At 36.7% G+C, this 22,957-nt stretch overlaps 1 pseudogene across 1 annotated transcript; it reads left to right on the forward strand.

Moving 5' to 3' along the window:
• Positions 1-5,214: 5,214 nt before the first annotated feature.
• Positions 5,215-22,697, forward strand: LOC143562551 (ABC transporter B family member 21-like; annotated as a pseudogene). Its single transcript, XR_013140504.1, has 12 exons — positions 5,215-5,773; positions 8,376-8,430; positions 14,381-14,556; positions 14,624-14,845; positions 15,509-15,562; positions 18,204-18,207; positions 18,651-18,831; positions 19,038-19,562; positions 19,705-19,979; positions 20,108-21,455; positions 21,767-22,060; positions 22,309-22,697. The product of XR_013140504.1 is annotated as an ABC transporter B family member 21-like (transcript).
• The last annotated feature ends 260 nt before the right edge of the window (positions 22,698-22,957 follow it).

Below are 22,957 nucleotides of genomic sequence, written 5' to 3' on the forward strand. Positions count from 1 at the left end.
GAGTTCTAGTTAATAGGACGCCATACAATACATACACATACATACATGTCCGAAGATACATATCCATACTTAAACCGTTACCCTACTACCATACGTACATACATATCTACAATCACTAACCTCAGTCTACCGAGAGTACGTTCATAGTCCGCCGTCTATACCTGTACTCAAGATCGTGAACACGTAAAAGGTCCGCAGTCCTTACCTATGTTCACCAGTTATGGTACGTGCAAGGTCCGCAGTCCTTCCCTGTACCATCCTATATTGACAACACGTACAAGGTCCTTAGTCCTTCCCTATGTTGCAACCTAACCCATAGCACGTGCGAAGTCCGCAGTCTTCCCCTATGCTACCAGAACACAAGTATAGCACGTATAAGGTCCACTGTCCTTTCCTGTGCTGACGCATATATATAATACGTATAAGGTCCGCAGTCCTTATCTACGTTGGCGTCTATCTCCTATAACACGTATAAGGCCCACCGTCCCTATCTACGTTTACATCTATCATCTACATCACGTATAAGGCCCGCAGTCCTTAACTACGCCATCCCCTGCCAAGTCTAGGTCCAACAGAAGTTAGAGGGATTCGCCATCCTAACTTAATACGTCGGACGTAGAACTCAAATACCATTTCTGTACCTGTACACACATACTTCACATATACTATAATTACATTGTAGCATAAGAACACTCTAGGCGTTCTTCACATAATTTTCACTTAACAGTCATACCCCTTGTCGATACGTGCAATATCCGGAGATCGTTCACGCCCCGAAAAGTGTTCATTTGTAATGTTCATACATCTTCCATATATAATATTCATACCTTTATTTATAACCTGATAGTACGCGCAATATCCGAAGATCGTTCGCGTACCGAAAAGCAATCATTCATATCTATAACATATATCACATATGGCATACACTTATCACTTAGGATGAGTGTATTAACAACACATCGAGTATGCACACAGCCCCGAAAACATAACAAGGAATGGGGCTAGAAACTCACCTGAATGCGGTTCCTTTCTTCGTTTATCGTGGTTCCTCTCTTTAATTGTGCTCTGCTAACTGTATATAGGTTACACGTATCAATACTCGTCCTATCGTATCAGATTATTTCAACTTAGTGCTAAGTTAACCTCAGGCGAAGTTAACCTCAGGCGAAGTTAACCTCAGGCGAAGTTAACCTTAGGCGAAGTTATTAACAGGTGAACTTAACCTTAGGCGAAGTTAACCTCAGGCGAAGTTAACCTTAGGTGAAGTTATCAACAGGTGAAGTTAACCTTAGCGAAGTTAACCTTAGGCGAAGTTAACCTCAGGCGAAGTTAACCTCAGGCGAAGTTAACCTCAGGCGAAGTTAACCTTAGGTGAACTTGGCTGCAGGCAAACTTAGCCGCAGGCAAAGTTGCCCAGCAGCGGCTACTGTTCTTGCTTAACCCCTCATAATCACCTCCGTTCTCACATGAAATCCTTTGATATGATAATAACCAACCCCGTGAACATTCCCATGATCGATAAAGGGTAAAACTCGGCCCGGAAAAATATAAAGTTTGGACCTTTAAGCTAAAAACGTTTATTACTAGATCTAGTGTTTATTTTAAATGAGTCGTACCTTGTTTGCAGGTCCATTAAGTTCGTTTTAGCATCAAGTTTACAACTTTACGTTTCATTTTCACCCGATCTATTCTCGTTCTAAGTTTCAAGACTAACGTCTATAAAACGTAAACTTTTAAAGGTAAAAAGGCTTACCTTTATGTGTTCTTCGGTCTCGGTTATCTTGTTTGTGGACTCTAAACCTTGTATATATGACTCGTATAGCAAAGATCTACCAAAGCCGATGTTTGCTCAATCTCATTTCTCCTCTTTCTCACTCACGGCCGGATATGAGGTGGTGTGTGTGTGTGTGTTTTGGAGTGTGTAGAGATTAGGATGAATAAGATGGATAGAATGGAAATGATTAGGGTTTAAGGGGGTATTTATACTCCCTTAAGCCCATGGGCTCAAAGCCCATCTTTCCTTTTGGTCCATAATTAATTCCCCTTAATTAGCCTACTTATTCTTTATATTTATTATGCTTATTATCCACTAACTCAATTATTTCACCCAACGCAAATAATATATAATATTATTTTAGAAATTTCAGGATGTTACAGAAGGGGTACGTTTATCTTTTATCATTAATGTAATCTTTAACAATTACAGGAAAGATATAAGATTGTAATAGAGAAAATTATGATTTGCGTGCTTGTGTAATATGGGTGGGATACCCATGAAACCCCTAATTCTTAAAGTGCATGTTTTGAGCCATTGCAGTTTTCCGGCGGGCTCAACATGGACCCTGCCGTTAGTTTTGATTGTTAAAGAATGTTAGAGTTGAGGATATTTTTGACTTTGTAGATTCTCTTTTTCGACAAATTGTATTCTAAAACAAAATGTTTATTATTAATGCTTTATACACAATGAGAACTAGACTTTATTAATCAATGAAATAACAAATTTAGCCAAATGTAATAAGTTGCATTACCATTCTCATTACTCAATAAATGTATTCTAAATTAAGTATATTTTTTATAATACGTTAATATAATATATTTTGTTTTGAAATACAACTCAGTTTCAATAATAAAATGAGTGAAATATGAAAGAGAAAAAATGTCAAACCATTGTGTATTTTAAACCTTTTTAAAGAGAAAATTTCCTACCACTATCAAGATTTTTATGTGTTTTACAAAAGTTGGTTAAAATTCTTTTTCTTCCTTTAAGATTACTCAACTTTCACTAAGTGTTTCAATATGTGAATGTTTAAAAAATATGACCTAGAGCATTTAAATCCTATCATTTAAATTTTTGTGAGTGATGTTTTATAATATAAGAAGTGGTTTAGGGTGTTGTAAAAGGAGGAACGAGAAAAAATATTTTGATATTTCTATATATTTAAAAAGTTAATGTTTATCCCTGATAATTTTTTAATACTTTTTAAAATTGGTTGTGAGTGAATGAGAGAAAAAATAATGAAGATTGTATAAAAAATATCATTTAACTGAAAATGAGAGAGAAAATATAATGATTTTTAGTGTAACTTTATATTTGAAGATATGAGAAGGGATGCGAATGCTTTTATAAGAGCATTCACAGCCCGTCTATCAAACTCATCTCGTCTTCAAAATATAAAAAATTCTTTCTAGAACACACTCCAACCTTTCCACAATTTAACTTTTCTAACCATAAATTATAAAAAGTTGTTACATTAAGAGCAATCACATCCCTTCCTTTATCTTCAAATTTCTAAAATTACACTAAAAATACTATATTTTCTCTATAATTTTCAGTTAAATATATTTTTATATCTTCATTTACAGTTTCTATCTCTTTACTTACAACCACTTTAAGAAAAATTTTAAAAAATTGATAGGTTGGAACAATAAATTTTCAAATATACTAAAAAAGTTACTAAATTTTCTCTCTTATTCACTCACAACAAATGAGGGGTACGAGGTGAATGCTCTAACTTTTCATATATGAAAATATATTATTTATCATCTATCAAATTTATCGAAGCGTACAAAAATGAGAAAAATAATGAAATAAATATTTGTGAGTAAGATAAAGAGAAAAATAAGAAATAAGATGTGAGAGTTTTTAATAAAATAAGAATAATTTTGAAAAATATAATTTTTAATTAAATGATAAGGTAAAATATGGTTGAGGGGCGTGAATGCACTAAGGAGAACATATATACATTTAAAATACTATATTAGTATTTATATTTTTCAAATTAACTTGAAGAAGCAAAATTCAATACATAATAACCAAGTTTTATGATTGTTCAGTTTAAGTCAAACTTGAAACCAACAATTAACAAATAGAATCAATGTTTATCACCTAATTAAAATTTAAGTGTTTCTAAAAAAATTGCGTATGATTGGAAAACCTAAAGAAAGTTGTGTAACTTTATAATGATAAAAAGCTTCGAAAAACTTTAATTGAACACTTGGGATACCTGATAACTAGTTTGATGTTATGTGAAATTATTTGTTCTTAAATGTTAAATGTTGCGTATCAATGTATCATTAGAAAAACAAATTATGTGTTGAATGAAAAGCCTAAAAAGAAAACCTGATTTTATTTTCTTCTCCCTCCATCTAATTTACTCATTTCAAGTCATGTATAACTTAGACTAGCTCCTCCAAAAAGTAAACCTGACATATCAATCTTCTCATGCCATCTTGATAACTACATCAAATTCATTACTTAAATCGGCGAATGGCCTACTTCTTTAAGGTTCCCAATAACAAGTTGTTTAAGAAAGTGGTATTCGAAAACAACCTAAAGTCCTAAACCTACTGCAAAAGAGTTTAAGACGTTACAAGTTGTGCTGGTCATAAATGAAAAATAAATGTAAGAGTATAATTTAATCAATTAATTAACTTGGACAAACGTGTAAGTATAAAACTGGAAACTAATAATTAAAGTGAAGTTGAAATGTAAAATAGACTTAACAATTTGATAGATTTTCACCAACCTTTCATTCCTACTTCCAAACACCTTAGCGAAAGGGTATGGCTCATTTGAGCCATTTGTTCTCGTTCGTCACGTTAGCGTCACGTCAGTTTTTCCTTTATCATTCAATCTCACCCTTCAACTAGTGGTACAAATCATTCTTTTCATTCTCCATCTTTTCATTACTTAATAATATAAATAATTAATAAAGAAAAAAATAGATACATAGATATATTGAGTAATTAGTTTTTTTTTTTTTGGAACCACCAACTAAGTAACGCCGGGTACTTCATACGCGGCCCCCATTGGCTAATGGTAGCCTGAGCCAGCCATGAGTCCGGACGGACGGAACCCATAGCGGTCCACCTATTGAGGGATTCCCCGGATAAAACCCAACCCCACGCCCGTCAAACGGCACGATAGCGATCCCTCATATCTCTCGTATAAATTGGTGATAATGAGGTTTAAATCCTCTACCTCTTACTAGTAAAGTGAGTGCTCTATCATTAAGATGCATCAAATTTATTTGAGTAATTAGTTTTCTTGATGGTATTACTAATGATTACAACTTTCAAACACATAATTTAAAAAAACATTACATTGAAATTAAGAATTTGAAAAACCAATGTATCCGCCTCTAAAAGAACAAAATAATAAGGGAAGAGCCAATGAGGAATGGCAATTCGCATGCAATCCGAACTTTCACTTTCACTATTCCCAAATCCTGCTCATATATACGTGGCACATATGCACCAATATTCTCAACTACAACTCCTAAAGCAGCATCTTCACTCTCATCAATTACACCGCCATTCTTACAAACAAGTAAGCTTTCACTTCTCTTTTCAACTTATTATTATTCTCTGTATGCATGCATTGTTACACAGAAATTGCTCTTATTCCACTTCACTTCGGATCTGGATTCGGATTCGGATCGGATCCGTTCGGTTTACGCAACTTCTGAGCCCTAAAATCACCTAATTTCAGTATATTATTGCTTGCATGTTAATCATCTAGTAATCAGTGAGTAAGATGAACGACGGTGTAGAGGAGTCAAATTTGGGGAAAGAGAGCAGTGAAACGGTGCCGTTTCATAAGCTATTTGCGTTCGCTGATGTGACTGATTATATGTTAATGGTGGTCGGTACCGTTTGCGGGATGAGTAACGGAGTGAGCATGCCTCTCATGACTATTATTTTCGGGGATCTTGATAATTCTTTTGGTCAGGATATCAATAATGGTAATCAAGTTACCGCCCTTGTTTCCAAGGTACTACAAATATTATATATGCCTATTATATCTCTACTATATATAATGGAGGAGTTAAGAACCTCTTAATTTTTAAGAGGTATAAGTATCTTTGCTTATGGTACTAATCTTAATGCACGTCTTATGAAATTTAAGAGGGTGTTTTAGTCTTTTAATTAATACTCATCCACGACTTCAATGGTTTAATTATATTTACAACTTTTACCCCTCAATAATTACTCTTGCACCATCTCAAGTTTACCTATATATTTATCTATTTTATTTTCTATTTGTTTTTCTTTTATAATTTTTAATATATTAAGTTTAATAAATTTTGAACATACAATAGCGACATGCTTATTTTTGTGTACGCTTCGATGTAAATTTTATTAAATGTTGATATGTGCATCATAACGTACAAGTCATTGTTGCATCAATGTACAAGTCTATTAAGATAAATATTTTGGCTGATTAAATTAAAATTTCAAAATGCCCCTTCAATTTTAAGATATTTACTTTACCATACCCACAACATTTTATTTTGTTTTTTTTTGGTTTTTTGTCTTATATCTTTTAAAAATATATTTTTTACAAATTCCAACGTACCCTCACAAAGTGCTTATTTTTGTCTACGTTTCTATATAAAGTTTATCAATGTGCGGTTACAATGTACAAGTCGTAGCTACATAAACGTATAAGTCGTTAAGAATATATATATTTTTTTGTAGCTTTTAATTGTTTCTACAAACCAAACCTCCATATAAAAAAACCAATGATGTGCTATTCTCGGAGCTGCATTTATGTGTGGGTATGTCCACAATAAAATCTATCATAAAGAGAAAAATAATAATATCTTTCTACTACAAACTTGATAAATTAATAAAATATATTCAAAATTAGTTAATGAACCTTTTAAATGAATATGGCATTATAATGAAAATATTGTTTTATTCTATTTATGTGTATTCAAAAATATGTAACAAATTAATTGATTTACTTTTTAAAAGAAGTGTAATCATACATTTTTTTTAAACTATGGTGAAATTGAATAACTTATAATAAGATAATTTATATAGCAACTCTTTTTTTTTAACAAAAATAGGTTTTCAAAAACAATATTAAAACAGAAAAAAATAGTCATCCAAAACACGATTTCCAATGAAAAAACCCACCCCTTGAGTTAACTATGTAAATACGAAAAACATTTTAAATCAAAATGAAAAAGATTTTCGTTTATACATGTCCTAGCCAATTCGTAATTGCTCATATGAGGATTATATTGACTACAAAACTTATAGTACATACTAACCTAATTAGTAAATTGTATTGAAATTACTTTGGTTTCAAGTGGAGGTTTAACATTTAAGACCCGAAAGAGAATGTAGAAAGGATAATAATTTGACGAGTAGTTCACATTTATATTTTAGAATTCAAAGTTAACTATATATTTCTTTAAGAAATTTGGATTTAAATAATTTCAACAATAGAATATTGGTAAATAACAATCACACCTAATGAAAAGTCAGCTGACAGTTCCATCTTCTTTTAATATAGTTGCTCCTAACGATTCGCGGATAACAAGATCCTAACACCGTAGTCGCTGGTTGCCGGAAAAACGTTTTGACGCGGAAACATAACCTTTTCGCTGGAAACTCAATTTGAACACCACTACTTGAACACCACCATTAAGCACCACCACCTAAAAAGGTTGAGTTTACCGATCATAAAGGAATTGTTCGGCCAAAAATGTTATTCCGGAGACCAAAGGTGTTAGGATGGTTTTGGTAGCGGATCGTTATGTTAACATATGAGACCGATCAATAAGAATTTCGTTAGTTGAGGCTGTTATTTGTTGATAGCTAATAGTTTAAATTATATAAATCAATATTTCCTTTGTTTAATTTTAATGTTTTTATTTGGTCACTTTGTAACATTATTTAGGTGAACATACCCATATTCAAAATTCGAAATTAGAACAATTTTGAAATACAACAATAATGGTCAATAAACGTGCTTATTTTATTTTAATTTTTCGAGCTAATCGAATATCGTCATGAATGAACGACCCCTATGATACAACCGCATAAATGCAACTAACACAAAAACTTTAAGAAAAATCAAGAATAAATGTAATAATTATTTGTAAACTCTTATACGAACAACGTAACTAACAGAAATACTATACAATATTCAACATGATTAATAAACTAAAATATTCAACTACCGCATTGCGAATTGTAATCGCCGCAGCAACGCGCGGGTTTGATACTAGTATAAGTTTATAAGGGACACTTGGTTCGTGGAATGTTTTGGAATTTGAATTTCGAGGAATCGGAATAAATTCCTTTACTTTTGTATTTCTAAGGTTCAACATTTTTCCATACATAAAACATATAATTGTCACGCTTAAACCATCAAAGCCAAGTGTTAAACCAGTTATTTTCATGTTTGATACCTGTATTAATCACGTCTACTCTAACCTGTTAAACAAGATGAGAAACATGATGAGACAGGATTTGCCAACCTATTTTTTTCTATATAACCTGCTAATTAAATTATCTACCATAAATATTTGTTATCCACAAAGTCTTATTGATGAATCAATTGATTGGGCTATATACAGGTATCATTGAAATTTCTTTACCTGGCTATTGGGTCTGGTGTTGCATCGTTCCTCCGTAAGTACAAATGTTACCATTGCAACCTAATCTTGTTAGTTCATTTGTTTTTGCTTTGGGTTATGAAATTGATAAACAAAGTTGATTACTTGATTATCACGTTTGGGTACGTCAAGTCAAAGAAAATAACAAATGATGATAGAATAGGCACAACTTTAAACACAATATTTTCTTCCACTGAAAGTTTTTTAATAACGCGTTTGGAAGTACACGAATTTTCCCTCTACATCACTAACTATTTTTAAAAATAGTTCTTTGTTCATTCAAAATCTTCTTCAAAAAGTTTCGGGTGCGAATGTTGGATTGTCTTCATCGAAGTATTGTTTCACTAACCGGTTATGAGACTCTTGACGATCATCTCTATGCACATGCCTAGTTAAAAATAATTAATAAGTTAAAATATTAAAAAAATGGTAAAATAATAAAAATAATACATTAAAAAAATAATAAAACCTTAATGATTTTTGGTTTTCGTCAAACGAAAAAGCGGCCATGCTATGCCATTTTTTTCAAAAATGGCATAAACATAGTGACCGTTGGCAACGGTCACATTACCATTCCCCATTCCCCGTGACCAGTGGTGAGTCCATGGATTCCATGGAAAAGAAGACCCCTGGTATCCGGCATTCCGGGGGTGATGGTGTTCCCAAAAACTTCCAGCCAGGAGCGGCGCTTCCCTGGGTTTCCCCTAGCCCATTCCGCCTCCTCTTAGGCTTCTTTGTCTTTCAGTCTTTCACAAATGAGTCACCATGAAACTAAATTGGGTCTGTCGGATCTACATGAAATGTTTTATTGTGTTTTATTTCAAAATCATTGACTTGTGTTAAGTTTTAAAATTATAAATATGATTCATGGATAACTTATATATGTTAAATTGGCAAGCAAATATCAAGAACCAAAACACACCGATCGTTGAACAACTTTGTTCGACTCTTTCTTATTAAGAAGAAAAGAACAGAAAGATTACATATATAAAACAAAGAAACAACTAAATGGGTTTATATAATACCCCAAGTCCTAATCCTTTTCAAACACATCTACCGACTCAAATTTCAAATTAAACATTATCTTTATTTTAAACAATAAAATAAAACTAATTAAACAAACTTAACCCTTGAGTATTAGATCTCCTCCAAACCACCCCTTCGAGATCAACCGAACCGCCCTTTGATGTTGTAATTTTTATCACTCCCTCTCAACATCAACTTCCCTTTTTACTTTCCTGCAGAACTCGATTAACTTTGGTCCTGGTAAACTTTTAGTAAACATGTCCGCTACTTGATCTTGAGTATTAACATACTTCATGTTCACTTCTTTTTGCAACACTTTCTCTCTCACAAAGTGGTAATGAACCTCGATGTGTTTCGTTCTCGCGTGAAAGGTTGGATTCTCAGCCAGTTTAATCGAAGACATGTTATCACATAATAAAATTACTTCATCATTCTCCAACTCTTGGTTAAGATTCTTCATTAATAATCTTAGCCACACCAATTCTTGAGTAGCCATTGCGGCTGCTCGATACTCCGCTTCGGTAGTCGATAATGACACCGTCGGTTGCCGTTTACTGCACCAAACTATAGCACTTCCACCCAATGTAAACACATATCCGGTTGTTGATCTCCTTGTATCTAGATCCCCGGCGTAATCTGCGTCACAATACCCAACTAGTTCTAGCTTTGAGTGTTTCTTAAAACTAATACCATAATTTATAGTTGTTTTTACATACCTCAGAACTCGTCGTGCGGCTTCAATGTGTGGCTTTCTAGGATTCTGCATATACCGACTTAAAACACCAACTGCAAAAGCTAGATCCGGCCTTGTCAAGGTAAGATAAATCAAGCTTCCGACTATTTTTCGGTACATGGTAGCATCTTTTAGTTCATTGCCCTTGTCTGCACACAATTTAATATTGGTATCCAGGGGAGTACTTGATGGTTTGCAATCAAGCATTCCAAACTTGACTAGCAAGTCATAGCAGTAACGTTTTTGGCTAAGAACAAATTCATTTGTCTTGTACTCAATTTCCAAATCAAGAAAGTGGCTTAGTTTACCAAGATTTTTCATATTAAACCGAGTACACAAATTTTCTTTCAACTGATTTATTATATCTTCATCATCTCCGGTTATAATTAAATCGTCAACATACACGAGGACGACAACGACTTTGGTTCCAGTCGGCTTAACAAATAGACTCGCATCAGCAGATGTCATCTCAAAACCATTATGAGCTAGAAACTCACTTATTTTTCCGAACCACGCCCTTGGCGACTGCTTTAACCCGTATAGAGCCTTCTTTAGTTTACATACGTAGTTTGGATGTTCTTTGCTCTCGAACCCTCTTGGTTGTTCCATGTGAATCACATGGTCCAAATCACCGTACAAGAAGGCGTTACTAACATCCATTTGCCATAGGTTCCAAGATTTACATGCTGTTATGGCAAGAATTACTCGCACTGTGCTTAACTTTGCTACCGGGCTAAAGGTATCATCGTAGTCGATTTCGACTTGTTGAGAGAATCCGCGAGCGACTAGCCTTGGCTTGACCCGATCAACAGTCCCATCCGCTTTTATCTTAAGCTTAAATACCCACTTATTTGTAACAGCCCTCACTTCATTCGGTTTTGGGACAAGTTCCCAGGTTTCGTTTTGGTATAAGGCTTTCATCTCGTCTTCCATAGCTCGAACCCAGTTTTCATCTTGACTTGCTTCCTCATACGTGTCTGGTTCTAAGTTATTGTCTTCAACAATTGCAACGTTTGCAGCATACTTTGGATTCGGCCTTCTATCTCGTGTAGATCTTCTTTGTTCAACATTATTATTCGGTTCCGGTTGGTGAATTCCGGTCTGCCACGGCGTTTGATTTGTGTTCGTTTGTGGTTCAACCTCAATTTCTGGTTCCTTTTCCTCATCAAAACCCAACTGCACTTTTGTAGTCTCGAGATCTTCAAGGAGTTATTTTGAGTCGGGTAAACTTTCCTTTTCATTCGACCACCAAGAAGAATTCTCATCGAACACCACATGTCTCGATACATGGCACTTCCCGGTTGTCGGGTCACAACACCGCCAACCCTTTTTCTCTTGGTCATACCCTAGAAAGATGCAACGTATTGCTTTCTTTTCCATCTTGGTTCGGAGTTGGTTCGGTATAAACACGTAACAAACACATCCGAACACCTTTAGGTGACCAACATTCAGTTTCACATTGAAAAGCTTCTCGTATGGAGACACAAATTCTTGGTTTTGTTGGGCTAGTCGGTTAATTAAATACGAAGCTGTATTCATCCCTTCCGCCCAGAACCTAGCGGGTACGTTTTAATCATGCATAATACTTCGACATTTTTCAGCTAAGTGTCGATTCTTTCGTTCTGATACACCGTTTTGTTGAGGTGTATTAGAACATGTAAGTTGTCTTCTAATTTTGTGTTCTTTCAAGAACTGTGCAAACTCGTGAGCTAGATACTCTCCTCCGTTATCTGACCTAAGACACTTCACGCTTCGCCCGGTAATCATCTCAGCATTCGTTTTGAAAATTTTAAATTTTTCGAATGCTTGGCTTTTCTCCTTCATAAAATCAACCCAAACAAAACGTGAATAATCATCAATAAAGGTTATCATAAACCGCAAACCTGTATTTGAGGGTTGTTTTACAGGACCAAAAACATCTGAATGTATTAACTCCAACGGTTCGTTAGACTTAAATTTAGAATCTTCAAATGGTTGTTCTTTAGCCTTCCCATATTGGCATCCGGCGCAAACGATTTCTTTATTTACTTCCAGTTGTGGTAGATTGATTGCAAGTTGTTCCTTTATCATAATATCGAGTTTATCATAACCCACATGACCTAGCCGATTATGCCACAAATCGGAGTTCTGGGTTTTGTTAGTTCGTTCCACATACGCCGCTTCAGCCGACAATACATACACCGTATCTGTTCGTTTTCCTCGAATTACCGGTGTCGATTTTGTTTCAAACTTATCGAATATTTGAACATCATTCGGGCCGAACAACACATACTTTCCGGCAGCGATGACCTGCGGTACAGAGAACAAATTCTTTTTCATACCGGGTACATGAAACACGTCTTCCATGATAAACTCCCTTTGATTGTTTCTGGTGGGAAACTTCACAGTCCCTACATGTGAAATTTGGTGTTTCGAGTCATCGGCAATTACAACCACACGACTTCCCTTATATTTAGTTGGTTGTAGAAGTTGCTCTTTTTCTCCGGTCATATGGTTCGAACAACCGGAGTCCACAACCCACTCCCCGAAATCACCACGTTTTGATTCGGTTGTTGCTGAAAGGGCGTACTCTTCCCGAACTTCAGCGATCCGGGCCTCAACATCCCACGTTTCATCTTCCCTTGCCTCGGCTGCATTCCCTTCTTCTTTGGGTTGGCGACAATCCTTAGCCATGTGACCTGTACGACCGCAATTATGACATTCAAAAGGGAACTGTTTGTTAAACTTCCACTTCTTACCACTCGCTGCCTCGCCTCTTGGGTTATCTTGGACATCCCGGTTATCTCGGTTCTTCTTGTAATCTTGTTTCTTCCAATATTTCCCCTGGGTTTTAAAACCGCCTTTGTTGTATCGCCCCTTCTTGGATTTCTCGGCATATAGAGCCTTTTCTTCATCGGCTTTGATTGTGACAGTACTTAACTGTTTAGACAAAGCTTCTTGACCAGCAAGAAGGTTCTCGAGTTCGGTTAACGATGGAGGGGCTGGCCACCCTTGTACAGCCGCCACAAAACTTTGAAATTCCGGCCTTAGCCCGTGAATGATTATTCGCTTCATTCTGGCATCACCGATTCGGGCCTGCGGATCTAATTCTCCTATCTCTCTGCACAATGTTTTCACTTTGTGAAAGTATTGCGGTATACCGAGTTCTTTTTGACTTACTGATAAAAGCTCGTTTTCTAGCAACTGGAGCTTCGTGTCGTTTCTTTTGGAGAATAATGACGCGAGTGTATCCCAAGCTTGTTTGGGGGTCGCTAGGTCCCGGATATGATCGAGCAGTTCCTCCTCGATCGTTGTTTTGAGAAGGAACATAGCCCGACCTACCTTAACCCGCCACTTGTGAATGGCACCGTTGGTGTCGATTCTTGGCTCGTTTACGTCTGTCCCGTTTGTGACTTTCCAAAGGTCTTGTCCCTGCATATAGGACATCATGCACGTAGACCAGACATTATAATTCTGGTTGTTCAGTTTCTTTACTCCACCAATTAATTGCATCTCTGCCATCTCGTTCGGTTACTTTCTACGATCGGAAATCTTTTGCCTTCGACCGGGATCAATCTGCGAACAAGATGGGAGCACTACGAGAACCGAGTCTTGATCGACAAAGCTCTGATACCACTTGTTAAATTGGCAAGCAAATATCAAGAACCAAAACACACCGATCGTTGAACAACTTTGTTCGACTCTTTCTTATTAAGAAGAAAAGGACAGAAAGATTACATATATAAAACAAAGAAACAACTAAATGGGTTTATATAATACCCCAAGTCCTAATCCTTTTCAAACACATCTACCGACTCAAATTACAAATTAAACATTATCTTTATTTTAAACAATAAAATAAAACTAATTAAACAAACTTAACCCTTGAGTATTAGATCTCCTCCAAACCACCCCTTCGAGATCAACCGAACCGCCCTTTGATGTTGTAATTTTTATGTATATAAGTTATGCATGAAGTATACACACACATAATTGCATATTTCAAATGCTAAAAAAATAATAATAAACTTCCTGGTTCACTCTACTATTCAAAGTTCCAACCCCAAACCGTCAATAAAAAAATTGTTAACCAAACCTGGATTTCAAATGCTTTGATTTGGACCGTTCACTTGATTTCAACGGTTCATAAACACCCCTACAAACAGCCCACAATTACGAATTTGCCACCCTTTGATTGTTCTAAAAAGTGTTTTAAGTGTTTTTGTAGAGGTTTCATGCTGGATGATAACGGGAGAACGACAAGCTGCAAGAATAAGGAGTTTGTATCTAAAAACCATATTAAGACAAGATGTATCCTTTTTTGACAAAGAAACAAATACAGGGGAAGTTGTTGGCAGGATGTCGGGTGACACCGTACGCATACAAGATGCCATGGGGGAAAAGGTTTGAATATTTTCATTTCTATTTTCAAAACATATAAAAGAACCTAATAAACGATTATCTTTTGTAGGTTGGAAAGTTTATACAACTATTTGCGGCATTTGTGGGAGGTTTTGCGATGGCATTATGCAGGGGATGGTTACTAACACTAGTACTGTTAACCACAATTCCTCCCATGGTAATTTCTGGTTCGATCATGTCGGTTATGATAGCCAAGATGGCATCGCGCGGCCAAACCTCTTATGCTAAGGCAGCCAATGTAGTCGAACAAACAATCGGCTTAATCAAGATGGTAATTAAGTAAAAGGAATAATTTGGTAGATGTACTTTCAAAAGTTCAAAATTTCATACATGTCATTCTAAAATGTTATACACATTTATCCTTTCAAAAGACACTACACATCATATTAATCTATTTTCTATGTAATAATTCAGTTACGTATAAAAGTGTGTTTCACTAAATAAACGTAAAGAAAAACAACATTATCACACTAAATCATATCAACGCGTATAAAAGTGTGTTTCACTAAATAAGTAAGGATTTTGTTTTATTTACTTTGAAAGGGTAAATATTATGTGTATGAACCACATACAAATGACTTTTATTATGAGAAGTGTGCAAATAACTATAATCTATAGTAATTATGTTAACACCAATGTAATTATTATTACTCTAGCTTTTGAACTATAGTAATTATTACTATTTTATTTTTTATAACATAATTACTCTAGTTCAAAACTGTAATTTCACTAGTTATTTGTATGTTTAGTAGGTTATTTTTATTTTTACCGGATCCCACCCCATATTATTTAATGATTTTTTTAAGTAATGAAATTATTTAAAGTATTAGAATGAAATGTATGAAATATTGAAATTGCATTTAAAAAAATATCTAAAGTTGTACACCATTTATATTAAGATTGTCTAAGGATCACCATTTTTTTTTTGTTCTAGGTTGCATCTTTCACAGGGGAGAAAAAAGCAGTTGCAGATTACAATAAATCACTTGTTGACGCTGTTAGGATTAAACGCACACACGAACCTGAACACACACACGAAAGCAGTAAACGAACACGAGGATTTAACGTGGTTCGGTCTAAACTGACCTACGTCCACGGGTGGCAACTAGGTATATCTTTATTGAGTGACAAATATTACAAGTACATAATGTTATTTATATAGAGACTGAACTAGGGTTAGTAAATTATTATGCAAGAAATCTAAACCGGGCCGGGCTTGGGCCCGACCGCCCACACCCGTCTCCTCTTTTGACTTCATATAATAAACCGGGCCAACAAGGCCTACGAACCCAACAATCTCCCACTCGGAGGCCTTGAGTACTCTCGTCTGCACTCCTGATTGTACTTCTGTAATCTGAACATTAAACTTCTTCTAGTTGCCACCGCCTTCTCATCAATTAACCTGAAGGCCCGTTGAAGCTCCCCGGAGCTCCAACACGTCAGTCATGGCTGAAACTGCCCCTGACCCGTTCTCTGTCCCTACCGGCTCCCACTGTAACGAACTACCGGATCCTGAGATAACCTGAGAACAAACACTCTCCATATTCAGCAAGTAATTCATTGGAGAGACTTTTACAGCTGGAATACTGGTTTTCTTAATCCACTGTCGACCTGGAACTGTAACTGAAACACGACCTGTGCTCCCACTGTCACGATGTCCCCCAACTGATTTAACCTTCCTAGCTCGTTCATCCTGAATCTTCACTTTGGCTCTGGGTTTGTTACTTGCAAAACGAACCTTCTTCTGCCCACGAGATTCTGTGAACCGGATTTTGTCTTTCACCAAAACTGGATCCACTCCTTTCGATGACATGCCGACCATATACAATGAACCAATTTTCTTTCCACGAGCAACAACGAGATTCCCTTTGACTACTTTCCACTGCCCATTCCCGAACTTAACATCGTGCCCTTGGTCATCCAACTGCCCAACTGAAATCAAACGTTTCTTCAAACTTGGAATAACCCTCACGTCTTTCAAAGTCCAAGAAGTACCGGCTGAAGTTATCAAATCAACGTCTCCCATACCCGTAAACTCTAAAATATCATCATTCGCTAGTCGAACCTTTCCAAAATCCCCAAATTTAAGATTCTTCATCGTTTCACTACAGTGAGTGGCATGAAACGATGCACCAGAATCCATCACCCAAGCATCAACGCTACTCTCAACACTACAAACCAAAGCCTCATCACTACTGACCCCGTCATCTGTGTCGTCTTCTGTAACGTTCACCTCTTTCTTACCATTCGGACACTGATTCCTGAAGTGTCCTTTTTCTTTACAACCCCAACATTCAATATCCTTACGAGTCTTAGACTGACTCCTCTTCCTGCTCCCACTGCCTCGCTGTTTTCCCCTACCTCTACCTTCTGTGACTAGCATATTGCCTGATGATTCACCTGAACTTCTGCGTCTTGAATCTTCTCCCAGAATCAGATCTCGAATCCCATCGAAAGTAATATTTGTGGACGAACTACAAACTGCAGTCACTGTTTGCGACCAACTGTCGGGCAAAGAGGATAATAACAAGAGGCCTTGAACTTCATCATCAAACTTAATGTCAACTGACACTAAGCGGGACAAGATCGAATTAAGATTATTGATATGAGTTGTAACTGACCCACCCTCTTTCATTCGAGTTGTCACTAGCTCTCTGATAAGATAGACCTTATTCGCTGCCGAAGGCTTCTCATACATGTTGGATAGCGCCTCCATCATACCACGTGCTGTGGTTTCTTTCATGATGTTAAACGCCACATCTTCCGACAACGACAATGTAATACAAGCCCTAGCTTTCTTGTCTAACTTCTTCCAATCTGCTTCTGACAACTTTTCTGGTTTTTCATCCTCGAACACTACATCCAAGTCTTTCTGACAAAGTAGTGCCTCAATCTGCATCTTCCACCAACCGAACTTCTGTCCGTCAAACTTCTGTATCGAAAACTTTCCGTCTTCTGCCATGGCAATGACTAAAACGAAAAACTGGATAAAACAGAGACAGACACAGCAACACGAGCCTGAACTTAACAACTGTTCTACTAAACTCTGTTAAAAAATCAACCTATTTATACGCAGCGGAATATCGAACTGAAAATCAGAAACCGAAACTTTAAACTGAAACGATAAACCTGACAAACGCGGTTGGCACTGGTTCTCCGTTTCTTTAACGCTTCTTCTGACTTGACAACGATTATTCAACTAAAATAGGATCTTGATTAACGCGTTCCTGGCTCGTACTTTGCAAAATATGATCTCGTCCCAACCCAAATATTTTCAAGCTAAGCTGCTCAAGACTTGGCCCAAACCATATCCGAACCACTCAAAAATAAACCAACTGGTTACTCAATCATAAAAAACTGGTCTGCTTCCCAAAACACAAATTAATGTGTTTTAATTAATATTTGTATGTGTCAACGATATTTAATCTCACAAATAAAACACATCAATTGCAATATCTAGTGGTTGGTAGTAGGTTACTTCAACACCAAAAAAAAACAATATAATATATTTTGGCGGCTGTGATGAAACCTCACGAACAAAGCACAAATTCACAATTTCAATGTGACCAACACTGTGCGATCCAAGACATAAACCTCAAATATTAATTGCAATGTAATAACACAATTAGACGGGTCGGATAACCTTGAAAGAAAAACTTAACTTCAATCGATGTCTGGGTACAACGGCTATGGCTGCCAGCGACCGACCCTAATCGACCAACTCGTCTGCGATCGTGTTCTTCGTGTGACCCCGAACCTAAGCTCTAGATACCACTTGTTAGGATTAAACGCACACACGAAACTGAACACACACACGAAAGCAGTAAACGAACACGAGGATTTAACGTGGTTCGGTCTAAACTGACCTACGTCCACGGGTGGCAACTAGGTATATCTTTATTGAGTGACAAATATTACAAGTACATAATGTTGTTTATATAGAGACTGAACTAGGGTTAGTAAATTATTATGCAAGAAATCTAAACCGGGCCGGGCTTGGGCCCGACCGCCCACACCCGTCTCCTCTTTTGACTTCATATAATAAACCGGGCCAACAAGGCCTACGAACCCAACAGACGCTTACAATGCTAGTGTTCATGAAGGCCTGGTCACGGGCTTCGGTATGGGAGCATTATCTCTTATTGTGTTTTGTAGTTACGCATTGTCTCTTTGGTACGGTGCAAAGTTGGTACTAGAAAAGGGATACACTGGTGGGGATGTGGTGGCTATAGTTTTTGCTATGCTGACTGCATCCATGTAAGCAGATTTTTTTCTTTCTTTACCAATTCGATTTCATTATATGTAGGTTGCTCGATTTCATTATAGGTTTGTGTCGTGTTAGAAATTTACACCCTCTAAACCCAACCCGAAGGAACCTGTTTGGACTTTTCTAATTTGCCCATTTAGTCGCCTCTGCAGTTAACTTTGAACTTTTAATTCCTTTCATAAATTATGTTTTCCAGGTCACTTGGGCAGGCATCTCCTTGTTTGAGTGCATTTGCTGCGGGTCGGGCAGCAGCATTCAAAATGTTTGAAACTATAAACCGAAAGCCTGAAATAGACACGTATGACACAAAGGGGAAAATATTAAACGATATTCATGGTGACATAGAATTAAAAGATGTGTGTTTCAGATATCCAACGAGACCAGATGAAGAAATATTTAGTGGCTTTTCACTTTGTATCTCTAGTGGGACAACCGTGGCTTTGGTTGGTGAAAGCGGAAGCGGTAAGTCAACGGTGATTAGCCTAATAGAGAGATTTTATGATCCTCAACAAGGGGAAATCCTTATTGATAATATTAATTTAAAAGAATTTCAACTCAAATGGATTAGAGAGAAAATTGGCCTTGTTAGCCAAGAACCAGTTCTGTTTACATCAAGCATTAAGGATAATATTTTGTACGGGAAAGATGATGCGTCTATGGATGAAATTAGAGTCGCGGTTGAGCTGGCCAATGCTGCTAAGTTCATTGATAAACTGCCACAGGTATTGCAACTTATTAATATGCAATCTCAAAGACCCATAAAGATTAAAAACTACTTCATAGATCCTTGTTGTCACTTATACTAAGTTATAATTATTACTATATTGATTAGTTGTTCAAATATTATCATCCCATTTGTGTTTAGGGATTGACACGATGGTTGGTGAGCATGGAACACAACTCTCTGGTGGACAGAAGCAAAGAATTGCTATTGCTCGAGCCATTATAAAAAATCCAAGAATCCTTCTTCTAGATGAAGCAACAAGTGCTCTGGATGCAGAATCTGAGAGAGTTGTGCAAGAGGCTTTGGATAGGATAATGATCAACAGAACAACAGTCATCGTTGCACATCGTTTAAGCACAGTTAGAAATGCTGACATGATTGCAGTTATTCACAGGGGAAAGATGGTTGAGAAAGGTACTTTTTACCCTTATTATGTTATTCAATGTCTTGATTAATTCCAACATTTCGGTTTTATTGGGGGCAAACATGAATATAATGTTTTAAAAATTATATATTGTGTAAATATATTCGGTTTTGATCAGGATCGCACTCAGAGCTAGTCCAGGATCCTGAAGGAGCATATTCTCAACTTATAAAATTGCAAGAAGTTGATAATGATTCCATACCTCATAACTCAGAAGACCAAGATAAAGAACTCACAAGTGCAAAGATATCCCGCCACCGCCACTCAAAGTCTCGGTCATTTGGTTTGCCGCCACAAATCGATGACCAGCCGCCAGAATCCATTGAAAAAGACGCCGATGAACCTTCAAAACACCCGCCAAAAGTCCCACTCCGACGACTTGCATATCTTAACAAACCAGAATTACCAGTTCTTATAATCAGTTCAATAGCTGCTATTATTAATGGTTCCTTGAACCCGCTTCTTGGCATAATGCTTTCCAGCATGATCAAAACATTTTATGAACCCCTGGAAAAAATGATATCAGACTCAAAGTTCTGGGCTTTGATGTTCTTAATCCTGGGACTAGTGTCGTTTACAGTTTATCCCGGGAGATCTTATCTTTTTGCTGTTGCGGGATCTAAACTTATAAAAAGAATCAGATCACTATGCTTTAAGAAAGTGGTCAGCATGGAGGTCGGTTGGTTTGACCGGCCCGAAAACTCTAGCTGCGCTATCGGTGCAAAGCTGTCGGTGGATGCCGCCAGTGTTCGTGGGTTGACCGGTGACGCGCTTGGTCAACTTGTTCAAAACTTGGCGGCTGCTGTCGTCAGTTTAATAATCTCATTTGCGGCTTGCTGGCAGTTAACTCTCATAGTTATAATTCTGATTCCGCTAATGACTTTTAGCGCATATGCTCAGTTGGAGTTCATAAAAGGGTTTAGTGCTGATGCTAAACTGATGTACGAAGAAGCAAGCCAGGTCGCGAGTGATGCTGTCGGGAGTATAAGGACAGTAGCATCTTTTTGCGCTGAAGAGAAGATCATGAAACTTTATAGGAATAAATGTGAGGGTCCAAAACGAGCCGGGATTAAACAAGGTTTAATAAGCGGGATTGGGTTCGGGGCTTCGCTTTTTTTCATTTTTGTTTGTATGCAGCCCGTTTTTACGCAGGAGCTCGGTTTGTTGAGGAGGGAATAACAAAATTCGAAGATGTTTTTATGGTTTTCTTTGCTTTAACAATGGCAGCGATGGGAGTCTCTGAAACAAGCGCGTTGGCACCCGATACAAGTAAAGCTAAAAACTCTGCAGCCTCGGTTTTTGCAATTCTTGACCGAGAGTCGGAAATTGACCCTAGTGATGAGTCGGGTTTGACTTTGGAGACGGTAAAAGGGGATATTGAGATTCGTAATGTTAGTTTTACGTATCCTACCCGACCTGATGTTCATATATTTCGTGATTTATGCTTAACCATCCATAGTGGCAAGGTAACTTCCACACTTTTTACTATAATTATTTTCCTTGTAGTAAATTTTATGGATGATCTTTCAATAAGAAATTTCACTTCAATTTTCAACTTTTAAGGAATTTGTTTGGGCATGTTTAAAAACCGATTAAAAGTATTTAACAACTACTAACAATATGAGGTTATTATTTTAAAATCATAAGTAAAAACGACTAAATTTGTTTTCCTTACATAAAATATTGGCCTGTGACATGAAAATAAAAGTTTATTAAATTAAATGCTCATTTGAATAATGCAAATTCAAGTCACAATCTGTTTATTTTTTTTCTTCAGACGGTAGCGTTGGTTGGCGAGAGCGGAAGTGGAAAATCAACGGTGATCCAACTTTTACAAAGATTTTACAATCCGGATTCTGGTTGTATCACATTGGATGGAATCGAGTTACACAAATTTGAACTCAAGTGGCTAAGGTTGCATATGGGTCTGGTGAGCCAAGAACCCGTGTTGTTCAATGACACCATTCGCGCCAATATTGCTTTTGGAAAGGACGGTGATGCAACCGAGGCTGAAATATTAGCTGCTTCCGAGTTGGCTAATGCCCACAACTTCATCAGCGGGTTTGCTGAGGTTTGTCTGTTCCATTTTAAATATATGAAAATAAAGTGATTTTTAGAAGTTTTTATGCAGTAATAATACATGCAAGGCCCCCTTGTCTAATGTGCATACTTTTAGCTATAATTTGACTTTTGACACGTTTGAAATAAAACACAGCTCAAATTAACTTATTTATAAGATAACGGATCAACGGACACCTCCATTAAAAAAGATTTAATAATTGGTAACAATGAACTAAATAACATGCACCATTTTTGCAGGGTTACAATACGATGGTAGGGGAAAGAGGAGTACAAATGTCGGGTGGCCAGAAACAAAGAATAGCAATTGCTAGAGCCATTGTAAAAAGTCCCGCAATACTACTCCTTGATGAGGCCACAAGTGCATTAGATGCCGAGTCAGAAGGAGTGGTTCAAGATGCATTGGATAAGGTCATGGTTAACCGGACCACGGTAGTCGTGGTTCACCGGTTATCGACAATTAAGGGCGCAGACAACATTGCCGTTTTGAAGAATGGAGTAATCGTTGAGGAAGGGAAGCATGAAAAAACTAATCAGTATTGAGGATGGATTCTATGCATCTTTGGTTGCACTTCATATGAGTTCTTCAAATTAGCTTCCTTTTCATTATTTAATAACAGATCATGCACGTCAGCATGTTTAGTTTGTGTTTTTTTTTATTAAAGTGTGATCTTTGGTACTAAATATTAATGGTAAATGAATGGTGATGTGTTATATGTTGTGTACTTTTTCAAATCCAAGTTTATGATTTGTTATATGTTTTCAATGTTTTCTAGCGACACTGACCACATGTGGTTGGTAAAGCTGGCGCAGTTTCTTGTAGCGGCGATTCAATGTTTAAACGGTTAGTTATTTGTCGTAAGTTCAAATAGTTTTTACTACTTTCCAA

Source organism: Bidens hawaiensis, unplaced genomic scaffold, assembly GCF_021521415.1.
Source record: "Bidens hawaiensis isolate Kalapana, Puna unplaced genomic scaffold, B.hawaiensis_p1.1 tig00021032_1, whole genome shotgun sequence".
NCBI classification, from domain to species: Eukaryota; Viridiplantae; Streptophyta; class Magnoliopsida; order Asterales; family Asteraceae; genus Bidens; species Bidens hawaiensis.